Source organism: Chiloscyllium punctatum, chromosome 21, assembly GCF_047496795.1.
Source record: "Chiloscyllium punctatum isolate Juve2018m chromosome 21, sChiPun1.3, whole genome shotgun sequence".
NCBI classification, from domain to species: domain Eukaryota; kingdom Metazoa; phylum Chordata; class Chondrichthyes; order Orectolobiformes; family Hemiscylliidae; genus Chiloscyllium; species Chiloscyllium punctatum.
The window spans coordinates 32,269,033-32,287,121 of record NC_092759.1 but is presented as its reverse complement, the minus strand read 5'-3'; positions in this window follow the sequence as shown (position 1 = coordinate 32,287,121).

Here is an 18,089-nt window from a genome sequence, read left to right as displayed (position 1 = left end):
TTAATCTAGGATAGAAGTTCGGCACAACATCGTGGGCCGAAGGGCCTGTTCTGTGCTGTATTGTTCTATGTTCTATGTTCTATGTTCTATGTCTTGTGACCTCTCCAGTTTCAAAGAACAGTGAAATTTAGAAAATCTACGAAACATATGACAAGGTGGAAGTAAATAGGATGTTTCTCTGGCTGTCTACTCTACATTTAAGCAAATAATGGCAGGATAAGGGACAGGTCATTTAAGAACGTAATAAGGAGGACATTCTTCACTCGGAGGGGACTGACTAACACAGGTGCTTGGAAACCTGCTGGCAGGACAAGATTAGGGAGAATCCCCAGATATTCTACAGGTACCTCAAGTAGAACAGAATAGCCAGTGAACAGGTAGGACCTATTAGTGACTTACCAAGTTGCATCCAAAATCAGCTTCGTGGTAGAAGGCTGTTTGTATGACTGGTGACTAATTTCCCTGATGTACCGCAGAGATCAGTGCTGTGTCCCTTATTATTTGTGGTATTCATAAGTGTTATGAATATGAAGTGAGTCGGGGGTGTGGGGGTGTGGTGTGATAAGCAAGTTTGTGTTTGACATAAAGATTGGTCAGGTGATGGCAGTGAGGTGGGAGGTCTTATGTTACAGGAAGATATACATGGAATGGTCAGATGGGCAGGTCAATGGCAGTTGGAATGTAACCATGATAAATATGAGGTGATGCACTTTGGAAGAAGAAACCAGATAGGGGAGGACTCCATGAATGGCAGCACACTAGGAAGCTCAACGGGTGCTTCTCCACACATCCCTGAATGTGACTGAATATGATCATTGATTAGTTAAGCAGGACCATAGATAAAGCCTTTATTCATTGACCTAAAGATTGTAAGAGTTTTATAAAGCACTTTGGTAAGGCCAAATTAAATACTGTGTGCAGCTCTGGGAGCCAAATTACAGGAAGGATGTGATTGTACTGGATGAGGTGCAGAGGAGAATCACCAGGATGTTTCCCGGGATGAAACATATCAGCTGTGGAGAGAGGCTGGATAAGCTCGAGTTATTTACTTTGGAGCAGAGAAAGTTGAGTGGGTAAGTAATTCAGGTTTAAGATTACAAGGGGCATGGACAGGGTGAACAGACAACAGCTGTTTTTTTTCTAGTCAAGGTGTCAGCTTCCTTCCAGTCTGAAACCAGGGAATGGAGAATGGAAAATGGAGAAACAGAGAAACATGACACAACAACTTCACTTTTGTCTTCACAGCAAACGACATAAACAAAGCCTTCCCACCAATAGGAGAAAAGGATATGGATGATGAGAAAAGGATATGGAATGAAATTTGTAAATAAACTAATTTGGAGAAAATATTGGAATGAAAATAATGGGCATACATATTGATGAAATGGGAAACATATTTGTGAAACTGACTGTTAGATTAACTACTGAAAATAATAGAGGCACTGAACTTGGATTTTCAGCAAGAATTTTAATAGAGTCCCAAGCCTATTGTGCAAAGTAACAGCAGTTGGGAAAGGGGATAATATATGGACATGGTGTTACAATGGGAGAGCTGACAGGAAACAGTGAGTAGGAATAAATGGATGGTTTTCAGTTTGGAAGGCTCGTGTGGCATCACAATGATTCGTGCTTGGCCCCCAGACATTCACAATACATCTCAAACACCTGGTTGAGGGAATCAAATGCAAAGTTTCCAAGTCTGCTGAGGGCAACTAGGATCTTGGAAAGTGAGGAGGATGTGAAAACAAAACTTCAAGGTGGTTAAGACAAATGGAGTTAAAGAGTAATTATGTGGCAGGTGAAGAGCAGTGTCGATAGATGTAATGTTCACTACTTGTTGGAAACAATAGAATGCCAGAGTAACATTTGAAAAGGGAGTGTTCGATCTATAAAGGGAACTACACTCGCTTTGTTTTGTTTTTGTTTGGACAGACCTCCGAGTTCCATGCAGAGTAGTGAGTTCTGAAGAAAGGACCCAACACTGGGAATACATTGGCACACAGACCAGTGTACATAAACCCACCAAGTGGGGAGCTGCAACATTGTAAAGGATCTGGGATCTCCCTGTACACCAGTCACTGAAAGCAATATTGCAGGAACAGAAAGCAGTTAGGAAGATAAATAGTGTGATCACCTTCATAATAGGAGGATTTGAGTCCAGGAGGAAGGGTGCCTTACTTCAGATGGACAAGGCCTTGGTGAGACCCCACCTCGAACATTATGAAGTATTGTGTGCAGATTTGGTCTCCTTACCTAATAAACGACAAACCTGACATTGAGAGAGAGCAGTGAAAGATGACCAGACTGATGTCTGGGATGACAGATTTGTTGTGGGAGCAACGTTTGGGTCGACTGAGCCTGTATTCCATGGGGTTTAGGAAAGTGAATGGAGATCTCAGTCAAATATATAAAACACTGACAGGGCGAGACAGATTGGAAGCAGGAATGATAATTCCCCTGGCTGGGATGTCTAAGACAAGGGGCCACAGTATTAGGTACAGGCAGGTCACACTGTATTGAGACGAGAATAAAAGTGTGCACTCAGACACTGGTGAACCTGGGGAATTCTCTCTACGTAAGGCTGTTGAAGAGAAGGCACTAAAGACTAATAAGGATGTCTGGACACTGAAGGGCTGGGGGAGAGAGCAGGAGTATGGTGTGGAAATAAAGGGTCAGCCATCATTATATTGAATTGGGTAGCAAACTCGACAGACCATCGGGATTATTGCAGTTCCACTTTATAGCTTCACAAGTTTAATCACATTAAGGGATGTGTACAGTGTGTGGGAAAAGTGCACTGAGGAGATGTTCAGACATGAACTAGAATGGGGGAGGCTTAATGTACTGTAAGGCCTATTCCACTCCCTATGTTTCTGTGCAGTCTGTGGGAAAGCTCTGTAGATGTTGTCACAAGTTCTCAGATGTTAGGAAGGAGGTCTTTGCAGGGTTGACAGGACTATGTTTCCCATTCCTTTTTCCGATACCGAGTCTGGGGCCTGGTGTTTGGTTCGGGTTTATCCTTCAAGACCTTGGAGGAGTTTGATACAATAGAGTGTCTTGCTTGGCCGTTTCAGGGACCATTCAAGAGTTTATCACATGGCTGTGTGTCTGGAGTCACGTTTAGGCCAGACCAGGAAAGCACGGGAGATTTGCTTCCTGAAAGTACATCGGGGAATCACATTGGTGCGTACAATCGACATTGACTTCATGGTCACTGTTACTGACAACAGATTTGAGATCTCGATTCTTTATTCATAGTTTTTATCTTCCACCAACTGCCAGCGTATTAGCCTGGTCTGTATTAGTAATCCAATGACATTTCCACAATAGCACCATCACCACACGGGGATCTATCGGAAACCACACTGAGCTGGTTACCTCTGTACTGCTTGACAGGTCTGTCAAAAAGAACTCCCATCAATTTTACTGTCATGATAGGACTGATGGGGTGGTAATTTGTCAGATTGTAATTATTCCCCTTTTAGAAACTGGACATAGCTGAGTAATTTTGCACATTGCCAGGGAGATGTCAGAATTGGAGCTGGAATGAAACAGCTTCCCCAGGGACACGGCTTGTTGTGCAGCACAAGTCTTCAGTCCCATTACAGGAATGGGGTCAGGGCCCATTACCTTTGTCGTGTCTACTGTGTTAATCTGTTTCTTCCTGTCACGGGCAGCGAATCGAATTATTTGAAGACTCCCATCTGTGATTCTGTGGGCATGATGATGAGGGTGAGGTGGATCATCGACTCAACATTCCTGGCTGAGGATGGTACAGATACTATTTCCTTGTTTTTTACACTGATATGCAGAGCTGATCCATTGGTAGGATATGGATAACTGTGGTGCCCTCTCCATCAGTTGGTTGTTTAATCGTCTATCACAACGTTTGGCTGGACGCGACAGAGCTTCGATCTGGGTCTGTTGACATTGTGAGAATTTCTCCCTCTCGATCATATGATTTGGTTTAATTTGATTTGATAGGAGTCATTGTCGCATGTATCGAAGTAGAGTGAAGCTATTTGTTTATACACAGTTCTGGCAGATCGTAGTGAGAGTTGGAGCTGCCTTTTTTTTAGAGACATGGAGTGGCCGAAATTTAAAAGTCCACTTCAGCTGTCTGTTTCTGAAGAGCCACAAAATAGCCAGAATTTAAATTAGATTGCTTCAGCAAAAGTGAAAAAAAGACCTTTGAGAAGAGAATTATTCCAAACAAAAGAAAGGATAACCTGATTCCCAAGATTCTGAAACATGCTAATATTGTGATAAAGAATGATGATTTGTAATAGAACACAGACGAAATAATGAAATTGTAGCACAAACACTTTAAAGAATCATGACAAAAATTAATTTATTCTGATCTCATTAAGGAGGTGTTCAGCCACAAAACCAGCTACTCAAATTATGTTTAAGAAGCTAGCTGTGTCTTTGAAACTATTTGCAATCGCAATAAGTTGTAATTAAAGACTTGGTAAATAATCATGGAAACAGATTTGAACAGAATTATAAAACCTTAATGGGATGCCTGGCATGTCTTGTCTAGTTAGCTGAAAAACGGTTAACAGTGGAAATAATAATAATAATGCCTGTTTTGTAACAGAATCAACTTTGTAATGTAAAATGTGATCATGGAATTTGGTAAGAGATAGCCTCCTCAATGGAGAGTTGAATTCATGCAATCCTTCAAGATAAAAAATGTAGGGTATCACTAAAAAGAACACAGCCACTAACTTTGGATTGCAACATAGAAAGATCCTAAAGCCTGGAGATAACAACAATCGTTAAACATCCAAAACAAATAAGAACCTCGGTCTGTCCATGGGAGTGTCCATCATTGATCAGTTGTTTTACAAGATTGGTTCTGCAGAAGGGAAGTAGAGGGGAAACTGAAAACGTTGTGTATAATCATTGCAATGCAGAACGTATAAAATACTGTCTTTTTGCTGTAAAATCGTAGTGTATCATTGATCTCTCTGCTTTGCTGAGCTGAGGATTAAGGAAACGATTGTCTTCTCTGTCAAAACCAGATTGGAGGAAGATCCTTTGGTACTCTCCCTGCATTTACCGGTTTTTGCTTGAATTAAAGTCCACTCCGTGCCTGTGTCCTGTCTGCCTCCAGAGTCTTTGTCCCTAGCCAGGGAATCTCGATCCTACAGTAAGCAAGTACATACAGATCAGAGCGGAAAGGCAAAACTTAGACTGAGGCATACAGTCTACAACACAAAGGGCATGCAATAGCCAAGATCAATGTGAGCAAGATCAGCATTATTTGAAGTTAGAGAGTCCATTCCTCAGTTTAATAATGGGCTGGGAAGATGTTATTCATGAGCCGCTGGTTTGTGTGTTCAAGATTCTGTATTGTCTGCATGATGGAAGAGATTGCAGGAGATCCAGGGTTCGATGGATCGTTGATAATGTTGTCAGCCTTTCTGCAGCAGCAAGTCATGTAAATGTAGTCAATGAACGTGCGGTTGGCTTCCATAATGGCATGGGCCATGCACAAATCCTCCTGTCATTTCTCTTACTGTGCTGGGTAGGGATATTGCCACGCCAGGCCATTATGCACCCAGATGGTTTGCTCTCAGTGGTGCATTTGCAGACATTGGTCATTGTGGACATGTCAAATGTCCTGAGCTGCCAAAGAAAGAAGTGGCGTTGTTGTGCCATCTCGGCTGTCACATCTACATGGGAGGTCGGTTATCATCACTCCAAGCAACTTAATGCTTTCCACTCTTTCAACTTCAGTTCCATTGATGCAGATGGGGGCATGTGCTCCTCCTTTCTTTCTGAAGTCAATGATCAGTTGGTTAGTTCTGCCGACGTTGAAAGAGAGATTAGTCTCAGTTCAGCACATCACCAAGCCGTGTATTTCCGTTCTGTATGTTGACTTGCCATCATTGCAAATCTGTTCTACTATGATGGTGTCATCAGTGAACATGCAGATGGCGTTCGTTCTGAATTTAGCAATACAGTCGTGGGTGTACAGGGAGTATAGTAGGGGGCTGAGGACACATCCATTGGGATTTCCGTGTTGAATGTTATTGTGGAAGAGGCACAGTTACCTATCTTCTCTGATTTTGGACTGTGGGTCAGAAAGCTGAGGATCCGTTGCAGAGGGTGGAGCCGAGTCTGAGGTCACTGTGTTTTGTGATTGGTCTGAGGGGAATAATGGTTTTGAAGGTGGAGCTATAATCAATGAGCAGGAATCTGATGTAGGTGTCCTTGTTGTCCAGATGTTCTAGGGAGATGATACCCACTATAGACCCACTCCACTGGTAGGAAAATTGGAGGGGATCGAGGCAGGCTGGGAGACTTGAACTGATGTCGGCCATGACTAGCCTCTCGAAGCACTTCATGCCCCCCTTAGTCTCCTGCGCTCTAAAGAGAAATGTCCCAGCTTATCCAACCTCTGCCTATGACTCAGACTCTGAAGTCCTGGCAATAACCTTGTAAAGTTTCAGTTCAATAACATCCTTCCTAATAGCAAAGTAACCAAAACAGAAGACAATGTTGAACTTGGAACTATTTGGAACTGTACGTTTTACTCTGCTGACAATTATTTTGCTGTTGTGATATTGTTTTATTATTTGTGCTATTCTGAAATCTTATTATTCATTAAATCATCCGATGGGAATCCCCTCGGGTGAACGTCCTCCTGACTGCGTGAATTTGAATCAATTTATTTTGTTTGGACTGATATTTTGAGGCCGCTGCTTATCAGAAAACAGGAAGAGATGATGGATGATTGCGCAGTGTGTGTCCTTGACAGGACCAGCATGTCTCTCAAAGCACATAAAGCTTTTATTGTGGGCCAGAGTACCTCAGAATTGTTACATCACAGAAGGAAGCTATTCAGGCCATTGTAGGTCCATGAACATAGAACATTACAGCACAGTACAGGCCCTTCGGGTCTCAATGTTGCACCGACCTGTGAAACCAATCTGAAGCCCACCTAACCTACACTATTACATTTTCATCCTTATGTTTATTCCATACTCATTTAAATGGCCTTAAATTTGGTGAGTCTTCTATTGTTGGGCGGGCAGCATATTCCTTCCCCTTATTACTCTCTGAGTGAAAAAATTATTTCTGACATCTGTCTGAAATCTATCACCCCTCAATTTAAAACTACATCCCCTCATGCTAGCAATCATCATCCGAGGAAAAAGGTTTTCACATTCCAAAGTATCTAATCCTCTGATCATCTTGCATGTCTCTCAAGCTTTTTGTCTTTCATGAAAACTGCCTCAAGTCCCTCAACCATTCCTGTCAGGCCTTCCCTGCATTCCAGTCTACATTCTAGCAAATCTCCTCTTCAACTTTTCCAAGGCATCCACATCCTTCCGATAATGCGGTGACCAGAACTGTATACAATGCTCAAAACATGGCTGCACCAGGTTTTTTTTGGGGGAAGCATAACCTCATGGAGAAGGAAGCCTCCTTCTTCCTCTTCAGTAAACCACAGCACCCTCACTCCACCACTTCCTCCTTTCTGTATGGAATATAGATTAGATTACTTACAGTGTGGAAACAGGCCCTTCGGCCCAACAAGTCCACACTGCCCCGCTGAAGCGCAACCCACCCATACCCCTACATCTACCCATTACCTAACACTACGGGCAATTTAGCACGGCCAATTCACCTGACCCGCACATCTTTGGACTGTGGGAGGAAACCGGAGCACCCGGAGGAAACCCACGCAGACACGGGGAGAATGTGCAAACTCCACACAGTCAGTCGCCTGAGGCGGGAATTGAACCCGGGTCTCTGGCGCTGTGAGGCAGCAGTGCTAACCACTGTGCCACCGTGCCACCGTGTCGCCCACTTTCCTGACAGATATAAACTTATCAAGGACACACAGTAGCTGTTCCTTGAAAAAAACTCCACATTTGAATTGTGCCCATCCCCTGCAGTTTCCTTCCCAATCCTATGCATCCTCAAACCTTTCCTAATCGCATCATGATTGCCTTTGCCCCAGCTATAACACTTACCCTTCGGTATACACCTGTCCCTTTCCATCGCTAAAGTAAACATAACTGAATTTTCGTCACTATCACCGAGGTGCTCACCTACCTCCAAATCTAATACCTGGTCTGGTTCATTACCCGGTCCCAAATCCAATTTGGCCTCATCCCTTGTTGGCCTATCGACATAATGTGTCAGGAAACCATTCTGCACACATTGGACAAAAACTGACCCATATAAAGTAATTGAGCTCTAGCGTTTCCAGTCAATATTTGGAAAGTTAAAGTCTTCTGTTACTTTTGCTCCTATCCAGTGTGATCTTTGTAATCCTTTCCTCTGCATCTCTGGAACTTTTCAGAGGTCTATAGAGAACTGTAAACAGGTGATCTCTCCGTTTTTGTTTCTAACCTCTTCCCATACTACCTCAGCAGACGAGTCTTCATCAAACATCCTTTCTGCCACCGTAATACTGCCTTTGATTAACAATGCCACCCTCCCCACTTTTAGTACCTTCCCTGTCCTTAATGAAGCATCCAAACCCCGGAACCTACAACAATCATTCCTGTCCCTGCTCTATCCATTTGTCAGAAATGGCTGCACATCAAGCTGTACAACTGCACAATTTGGAAACAGGGAGTGATTGGAAGGGTGTTAAACGAGGGTCAGTTGGATAGATCAGAAGACAACATGAGGGGAGATAGAAAAAGTCAGAAACTTGAAATTTTATTTAGAAATTCTCACGGACTGCAGGGCCTTTGTCTGATGCCATACCCTGTGAGAACTGTGCTTTTACTGGCTGTGGTCCCAGATCATTTATCTTCAATAATATCACAGAGCTTAGTTGATGACAGTTATAAAGAGACCAAAAGCTTTATTATTTTACCAGGAGAAAGTGGATTAATTTAAATAGAACAGCAGCAAGAATTGAGAACCCCCCTCGATACTGAAATACTGTGCTAGTGAATCTCAGTGAGGGGGATCACTGATAGCGGGGGAGTCAGCATCTCAGCCGTGGGTCAAATAATGATTGATAAAGTTTGCACACTACTTCCCAGTTCCTCCGCCTCCGCCGGATCTGCTCCCAGGAGGACCAGTTCCACCACAGAACACACCAGATGGCCTCTTTCTTTAGAGACCGCAATTTCCCTTCCCACATGTTTAAAGATGCCCTCCAACACATCTCATCTACATCCCGCACTTCCGCTCTCAGACCCCACGCTTTCAACCGTAACAAGGACAGAACGCACCTGGTGCCCACCTTCCACCCTACCAACCTTCGCATAAACCAAATCATCCGCTGACATTTCTGCCATCTCCAAACAGACCCCACCACCAGGTATATATTTCCCTCCACACCTCTTTCTCCCTTCCGCAAAGACCTTTCCCTTCGCGATTACCTGGTCAGGTCCACGCCCCCAAACAACCCACCCTCCCATCCTGGCACTTTCCCCTGCCACCGCAGGAACTGTAAAGCCTGCGTCCACACTTCCTCCCTCACTTCTATCCAAGGCCCGAAAGGAGGCTTCCACATCCATCAAAGTTTTACCTGCACATCCACTAATATCATTTATTGTATCCGTTGCTCCCGATTCGGTCTCCTCTACATTGGGGAGACTGGGCGCCTCCTAGCAGAGTGCTTTAGGGAACATCTCCGGGACACCCGCACCAATCAACCACACTGCCCCGTGGCCCGACATTTAAACTCCCCCTCCCACTCTGCCGAGGACATGGAAGTCCTGGCCTCCTTCACCGCCGCTCCCTCACCACCAGACGCCTGGAGGAAGAACACCTCATCTTCCGCCGTGGAACACTTCAACCCCAAGGCATCAATGTGGACTTCAACAGTTTCCTCATTTCCCCTTCCCCCACCTCACCCTAGTTCTAAACTTCCAGCTCAGTAATAGTCACCATGACTTGTCCGGACTTGTCCTACCTGCCTATCTTCTTTTCCATCTATCCACTCCACCCTCTCCTCCTTGACCTATCACCTTCATCCCCTCCCCCACTCACCCATTGTACTCTATGCTACTTTCTCCCCACCCCCACCCTCCTCTAGCTTATCTCTCCACGCTTCAGGCTCACTGCCTTTATTCCTGATGGAGGGCTTTTGCCCGAAACGTCGATTTCATAGCTACTTGGATGCAGCCTGAACTGCTGTGCTCTTCCAGCACCACGAATCCAGAATCTGGTTTCCAGCATCTGCAGTCATTGTTTTTACCGACACCACTTCCATGGTTTTGTAATATCCATTTCAATTTATGTAGCTCAATATCTTGTGTGTATTTTAAATATCTTATCTCTGTGTACTTTCCATAGTTTAGTATGGACAGAAAATCATTTTGTCCCTGTATTTTGTGTTCAATAAACAGATTTCAGTCCTCATTCCTCACTTTAGAAGTATCCTTGAATCTGTTCTTCATATGAGTTATAAAGAGTAACATTCCAATACTGATTACTGGGGAATATTACTGCCCCTCCCTCCAGTCTGAACTGCCATGTCGCCCAATTCTCTCTGTTTTCTGTCTCCTCCACAGTGCCACAATCACACTGTAAATAAAGTCCAATAAATGACACTTCGACACAGTTAATTAATATCGAATGCATCAATAGCACAGTCCTCATCAGCCCTCTCTGATCCTGGAATATCAAACTGAATTGCACATGTCACGTACAATTCTCTGTTAACATATCCATGTCATTTGTCTGTTTTAACCCCACGTTGTCTCAGGCATACATTCCCCTCAGATCATGCACTGTAAAAATTGTGTTAATATTTTATTGAAATTATAATGCTTGGTCAGTAGTTACAGAATGTATGTTTCCATTTATAAATTGAGAAGCATGTTTACATTCTGATTAACTTATGGCATTACTCCCATGTACAAGGCAGATTGAATGGTTACACTCAATTGATCTACCAGCCTCAACATTTTGTCCACCAGTCACCCTCACATACCCCATCCAGAATGCAAAAAAAATCATCATTGTTTTTAATTTTAATAAAACAGCATTGAATTAAAAGGCGTTGGTTGGAGCTATTTCTTCAGCGACTGTGATTGATGTCAGTCTCCGTGGATCCTAAATGTGTCACTGGAAGGTTTGCCTCTTCTATTAATTATCCCATATTATGGGCGGAAGTATCACCGACAGCACTAACAGGGATCAGCAGATCGAGAGACGGGGGAGGAGAGATCAGAATCTGAGAACAATAGATTGGTATGTTCCAACAACAGATCAGAATCTGAGAACATTAGACTGGAATGTTCCAATAATGGATCAGAATCTGCGAACATTTGCCTGGAATATTACAACAGACAGGAGTTTATCCTGGGGTCTTTACTATCTTTCTCAACCTTGGATATCATTAGCCTCACGGATCGAAGATGTCCTTTGGATTATGCAAGGTGGTTACTATCCCATCCTCGCTATAGTTGGTGTTCTTAGTAAGTCATTCCATCTGACCATTAAACCGAGTTGAACTGAATTGCTGTTCATAATTAAATTTTAGATTTTGGAAGTCGTCAGTTTCAGATCCAGTCAAAAATGCTATTCCTTGCAAATTATAACTGGCAAGTTACTATTCACAACTTACTCAACAATACCCGAGGAGAAAACAGACTCTTCACAAACTCCATGATCTTTTTATCTCCATTCAGATTTACATTTCTGCATATTCTCCCCACTCACCAACCCTGACCAAGACCACTATCAGGATATTTCAGTCTCCTTCTCAGCCTCAGTGCAGCTGCTGAATAATCTATCGTTTGTGCCTTTGTTAAGTCCAGATATAACTGATTCAACTCCCTTCTAACTATGCTTCCGTCACAAAATATTTGCACTTGAGATGGTTAATTTGTTCTCTCTCCGCAGAATCTGTCAGATGGGCAGACAATACATGGTGGTCAAGTCATTGACTCATAATTGAGAGGGACAGAATAATGATCTTTTGGTGTCTCATGAAGGAAGTTGATGGAATGCAAATGAAATCATCACCACTTGTTTTAAACAGAAGCCTATCTGTTTGCCTCATGTCATTTAGAGAAGGCAATCGGTTATGCTTCCCTGGTCCGGTCTCTGTTGGACTGCAAGCCCACAGCAATGCAGTTTACTCTTTACTGTCCTGTTGAACAGCTGAAACAGCCACGCAGTTCAAGTTTGCCAGAACATGCTGGCCTGACCAGGGCTGCACACATCCCGTCAGGGACGAACAAAAGGAAAGCTAGCTCCCTTCCTCTGTCTGATTTCCATATTCCTGTAAGTCATTTTCATTCAGGTAGGTGACCATTCCATGTTTCGAGTGAATTCTTTCTGATTGAGTCTCCCTACGAGAGTGAAATTCATCTCCATCGACACCTCTGGTGATGACTGATGCAAAGATGTACGATACTTCAAAATTCCACATCATTCGCAGTGTAGAGAGAAGGAATGGCTTTTTATATTACAGGAAAGAAGCTGAGACAGCTAAGTGAGGGAAGAGAACTATTGTGATCAAACCTAGAGTGTTGATGTGATAGTATTTGGGGTATTGTGCACAGATTTTCTCTCCTTTATCAAGAATAATCCTCTTGGCAGAAAGAGTATAAAGGAGTTTCACCAGACTCATTGTTGGGATGATTGTACCATCGGGAGTGCATGAGGATTAATCTGTAGCGCTTGGAGAGAATAAGAGGTGATTGCATTGAAACTTAAGGGGATGGACAGTCACTCATTATATTCCAAACAGACAGTAATACGGTGATAAAATCCATGGTTTGCTTGTTACTTGGTATACGTGATTCTCGATGGCTTAAAAGCCTCCGAGAATGTTAATCTCACTCCACACAACTCCCCATTTCGATTGAGAGAGAGTGAGCCAGTTTTGACTAAACTTTTCCCATATCAGTACAATGCATTTGGTGTGTGATCATGCATAGAACCTCACGTTATTCACCATCCCGATAGGAGCCACAATACCTAAATTCTAAAACAGTTAACTATTCCCACAAGCTTCTATCCCCCACGGAGAACATGGGTCTGTCTTCTTGGAGATGGAAGATGCCTCCTTGAGGCTTGGCACAAAACATTTAGCTTCCTTCCTCACTGCCAGCAAAACACGTTTAAGTATCATTTGTTCCACAGGCAATGGAGCCACGAGGAACAATGTGAGCAGTCTATGAGTGCAGTCTCTGCTCCATTTGTTTTTCTGGTTGGAGCATCAATGACACACTCTTATTCCTGTGTAAGTGTCTCGAGAGGTGAATGGTCTCCTACTGGTTCCAGAGAACAGGTTTAGGGGTCTCACTGGACTCTGCCTGTTCCTGTTTAACAGTTCAATGTCCTGATCAGACGCCTCCTCTTCTGTGGAACACGCAGGAGGATTGAATGGGCTGTCCCTCTTCTGTTCAGTCATTTCGATGGACTGAATGGCCTTCACATATCCGTGTGTATCCAGCTTGAGGTGCTGAATGAGCTCCTCCTTTAACTGTGGAAATGTACAGTGTTTGGCCGTGGTGTAACATGAATGTTACCGACACTTTAACAGCACAAACCTGAATGTTGTTTGGGTCTTGCTGCACATGGACACAGAGACCGGTCCAGGAGCTGAGATGGGACAAAATGTTCAAATATTTTGTGATCTTCAGTGATCACCCCGCTTCTGATCTTGTGATGGATGCGGGGCGCCGGGGGTTGGGGTACTTAGACGTTAACGAAGGAGCTGAAGATGTTTCTGCTGAGAAAGTTATCTGAGGAGATGTCTCGGGACTGAGAGGATTGTCGGCCACCGACTACAAACATCTTTCTTTGTGGTCTGAAAAACCCCGACCAGTGGTGAAGTTACACCCGATTCCTATTAAGCTCAAATATTTAGGTGGTCCCGATGACATCCTCAGGACAAACACTGCCTTGATATCAAGGCCATTCACTCTTTCCTGAGCCCCTGTGTTCAGCTCTTGTTCATATCAATAGGTAACGGTGTATGTGTAGAGAGTGTTTTCCTCTCACAGAGGGTAATCAAAGTCATGAATTATCTGGACTAGAGAGTTAGGGGAGCTACATCACTGAAAGTATTTAAAGAGGTGGTACATGGATTTTTGACCTGTCAAAGAGCTGAGGGGGGGTAAAGAACTGGGCATTAAGGAGGAGTTAATGCGAACAGTAGATCAGCCATGATCGTATACAATGGCTTGACCGTCCGAATTACCTATTCCTGTTCCTTATGTTTTCATTTTCTGTAATTTCAAAGTAAATGGCTGTAATTTTCCTGGATGTTCTGTTATTGAATGTTGTAATCAGAGAGAGCAAAGTATTTTTGAGTCATCTCTGAGTGAGGTATGGAGTTTTTTCATAATGAATCCTGGTCTAGACCAAGACCAACAAATGAAGCACAAGTTGCAGAGAGGGGGCACTCTGTAAACAGATCACAGCCGTCTTTCGAAAGTAGCCTCAATTTCCAAATAACATTTTCCAATCCGTACCAATCTGGGTGTGACAGTTGTGAGAGATTAAATGAGATCCTGTGTTACTGTGGACCAGGTATTTGGAGCAAGAAGCCCCCATCTGCACCTTGCAGGAGCTGTGAGAGGCTGAATGCATCTTATTAACACGGGACAGTGGAGCAAGAGTTGGACATCAGACACTTTGTCACTGCTCATCCATGCACTATGGTCTGATTAAGGTCTCAGCAGCACTTTTCTGTCAGTATACCATTTCCTTACATTCATTTGTCTTTCAAATGTCTTACATAGACAATTTTGAACAAATGGAAATATCCAGGCATCACAATCTTCTGTGGAAGGGAATTCACACCTTAAAAACCCTTTGGGAATCTCTCGTTCGTGTTCTGACCAATGTTGGAGGGTCACTCATGTCTTTTCCCACTCCTCTATTGGTGAAAGCAAATTTTAAATGTAACCAGTTGAGTGCTGTGTCCAATGATATAAGTATTGGACTGGGTAATTTTGTAGAAAAATCGGAGACACAGAAAGTTGATCTCTGAACAAATAGTAAAATGATACTGTTCCAAATGTTTTTCTGACATTGAAATTATTCTGTTCACACAAATGTTTGGGAATGTGGATTTCTTCCCCGAACAGTTCGATTTGGCTGAATTCCCTTTGCTTCGAGCTGTGCAGAGATTCCTATGAATCCTCACCAGGAGTCCTCCACGAGTGGTAAAAATGACTCAGGATTTTTCTGCTCTCACATCTTGTTTTCGGGCAGAACAAAGTCACAGAGAGAGAGACCAATTGGCTGCTGCTTCTGAGGCCGGTAATATTTTTCTCCGGCTCTGTTTGGAAAAATACAAGAATGTCAACTGAACACCAAACTGGACCATGTGCACTCTCCATGTACATTCTCTGGAATGGATGATAACAGACTGTATGCTGTATGCAGCATCATTGCTGTTGTTGTGCACACTGCTTTGCATCAGCAATGAAAATAATGTGCCCGTTTTATGATTTGATGAGATGCTTATATGCATCTGCGTAATTTTAAAAAATGGGTTGATATCTTCTTAATATTTGTGTTAATACCAATGCATCTCATTCAAAAAATTATTATCTAGCTTTAGTCTTCTTAACAAGAGAAAATATGTATCCAGCTGAAAGACTTCTCTGAAAATCGTGGTTCAGTAAGATTTCTCATCTAAGATCTAAACAGATATTCCCCGATAACAAAAGGCCTTCATTTCAGGAATGAGTAAAGGAAAGCATCTTTGAACATCTTTGAAAGGAATTGTATCCGTTTTTTTTAGTTTAGAGGATCAGAACTGCACCCAGTGTATCTGATGTGGTCTCAGCAATCCTTGCACAGATACAGTGAAATATTCCTAATTAAACCCAATACCCGTTGCCACAAACAACATCATTCCACTTACTTTCTAAATCACTTGCTGCATCTGCAGACAGACTTCATATGATTCATGTACCAAGAATATGAAAAACATCTGCATCACAGAGTTCTGCAATCTCTCTCCATTTAAATTGTTCCCGACTGCAATAGACAACTCACATTATATTATTACTGCTGAGGGTATGCTCCCCATCCTTCCCTGTCTACACCATAATGCAGATTCACTCCCTCCATTTGAAGATCTATTGAATGATCATTTTGGTGGACGAGGTAGTTCAGCTTTGATCCATTCCGTCCCTTCATCGAGATATTTTACATAGATTATTTATCATTGATGACCTTACAGTGATCGCTGAGTCAAAACTAGTTACAGTTTTGTTTAAAAAGATCATATATCACTACTATCTACTTCCTGTTAGTGACAGCATCCCTGTTCCTGTGCAGCAGTTCAGGCGGGTTGAATGGCCTCGTCCTGGGCTGTGTAATGTACTCAACGAGCTGAATTACTTCATCCTATATTCCTGTGCAATTCTTTGGAGGGGCAGAATGGTCTCCTCCCGTCTAATTGTAACGATCCAGTCAGGCTGAATGGGATAGTCTGTAATCGCACTCAGTGGTGGATTGAGGGAACAACACATGGGGTAGGGACAGCAATATATCTCTGTAACTGCATCGAGTGGTGGATTGAGGGAACAACACATGGGGTAGGGACAGCAGTGTATCTCTGTAACGGCATCGAGGGGTGGATTGAGAGAACAACACATTGGAAAGGTGCAGCAGTTGGCCGTTTAGCGGCACCATTCAGAATGCTCATGGCTGATCCGAGTGTGTCTGACCATCCGTCTCCTGACTGTTCCCAATAAACTTTGACTCTCCTGTCCAGCAAAGATCAGTCAAACTCAAACTAAAATACCTGAATTTACCGAGTCTTCACTGCTCCCTGAGGATGAGGACACCACAGACAGCACAACAGTAAAGGGAAAGGGACATCCTTCTTTCATTGTGGGACACATTTTTTTAAAACTGTGTTAACCTCATATCAAATCACTGCCCCTTTTCAGATATAGTGGTACAATAACTAGGAATAGACATTTACCATTCTCCCCTGCAATCTTTTCCCACATTACCACTGACTCTTTCCAATAAAATATGCTGCTGCTGCTGTCTCAGGAAGAGAATACCAGATAGCACAACACCACACGAGCATTAAAAAAGGAGCAGAATTAGACCATTTGGCCTATCGAGTCTGATATACCTTAAAGTCATTTCTATAATGTTCCTCAACATCATTCTCTTACCTTCTCCCAGAATCCTTGATCTCCTTATAAATCAGAAACTAATTTATTTGTGTCTTAATGGCACTCACGTCTGTGTCTTAATCTGTATTTCAGTGTGTGTTTGTCCATGTACTTGTTACTTTTGTATTTGTGTGACTGTGTCTGTCTGTCTTTATATCAGCCTTTGTGTTTCCATCTGTGTTTGTGTCCATTTGTGTGTGACTGTTTATGTCTTTGTGTGCTTCTCCGTGTGTGCATGCTTATCTCCTTGTATGCATTGTGCATGTTAGTATATTGGGGTATTTACCAATACGTCTGTGTATTTCAATACCTGCATCTCTCTGCAATGGGGTATCTGTTCTTCTACGAGTGAGAGAGATGAGGTTGGAAATGACAGTAGGTTTGAATTGAGAATTGCTCTTTACTAAACACTGCTCCTTATTAGGTTGGTGGGACGTGGATGTTTCTGAATCTCCACCCAAGTCCTCCTGGTCCTCTCCGGCTCTCTCCAGGATCCTCCCACATATCAGGGTAGGGGTATGAGGGAACGGATATCGGGCACTCCACCACCCGGCGTGGCCCTTTCTGTCCTATTCCAGGCTGGTTCTCATGGAATGGGAGTAAGGGAAGGAATGAGTGTGGGTGGAAGTGGATGGTCCTGCTGTTAGTGCTGGACTAGGTGAGGTGTGACATGGTGAGGTAGCCGGAGGGAGTCTGTCCATAGTGTTGTATCAATGTAGTGCTATTAGTGTGCGGAGCTATTGCATCAGGGACAGAAAATGTGGAGGAGGGAAGGTGCTGAATTCAATAGAGTGGTCGTGCTTGAGCATTTTTGGAGTTAGAGTGTGAGCTTTTGTCGAGGGCAGGTGCTGTAGCAGATATACAGTGAGTGTGAGGGAGCAGTGAGAATATACGGTGACACTTATCCTGACAGAGTGGAATGGAAATTGATGCTTGTCCTATATTGCTGGACCTGTCTTCAGATCATCTCAGCATCGAGGTGAGCCTCCCCGA